The following is a 1048-nucleotide window of genomic DNA, read 5'->3' as shown; positions in this document are numbered from 1 at the left end:
AGCTGGCCTGCACACAGGCATTTTATCTATCATGGTATGAGGCAAATCCATTCATTCATGTTTCCACTGCAACCATCAGCACAACATCACTTAAGGCTTTTTCTTCTTTTTTTTGCATCTGTAGGATTATGGACTTGCTTTTTTTCTGAGTTACAAGTTATAGGATATCAGGGGTCTTGTCTTAAAGCACGCTTCAGTGTTTCAAAGATACAAGTGGGAATTAAACTACTAATTGCAAAAGAGACCAGAGCGTTACGGCCTCAGGGAAATGTCTACACTATTCGACACTCTTTGAAAACCTCAGATTGTGCTTATTCCATAAGGGAACACAACAGTGTCCTGGAAAACAAACTAGTGTGCCTTATTTTCTCCATCCATGAGCGGACAGTATTGTTGATGTATTTTTCAAAGCACTTGGGGGAGAAATGCTCTGTATATTTGGCATGTGCCATTGTTTGGCAATGCCATTGCCATTTGGAAAGCCACCCGTTTGTATCTTTCCTGTGATGATCAAACACTTAATAGGAGTATAAAAGCAGAGTTTTAGTTTTCAATCCAATAATTTTTGTATTTCTAAACAATTATATTTATAACATATTCAATGCTCAGGATGACTTCATGTCCCTCTACAAAGGGAAAGCTATCAGACCCTTTCTGCAGTGGCTTCACACAGAAGTGGATCACAGGTGCAGTCCCTAGGTGTGGGAGTTCCTGCTCCCATAGTGCGTTTTATGCTCCTTTTCAAACTCACAGCCCCTGTCCCAGTGTGGCATCCCCAAGAAAATGTCCTTGGCAAGGGGTCTTCAGGAGGAAACCCCACTGGATGTAAATTATCCTGGAGCTCAGGAGCTTCTTTTCTCCTTTTTGACTGTGAGGACAAGGAGGAAATCGCTAAAATGAGAGCTCTATTTCCAACATTGAAGCCAGGTTTTGGGGTAGGGCTGTAGCCATTGTGACTGCACTGATTGCCCAGGTGAGGTCATTTTGCCAGGACCACTTCATGTCTGTGGGGCTGTGCTTGTAAGACAGAACCTCAGGTGATGCTGAG

The sequence above is a fragment of the Sturnus vulgaris genome, chromosome 2 (genome assembly GCF_052056855.1).
Source record: "Sturnus vulgaris isolate bStuVul1 chromosome 2, bStuVul1.hap1, whole genome shotgun sequence".
Taxonomy (NCBI): Eukaryota; Metazoa; Chordata; class Aves; order Passeriformes; family Sturnidae; genus Sturnus; species Sturnus vulgaris.
Note: the sequence above shows the minus strand (reverse complement) of the source record.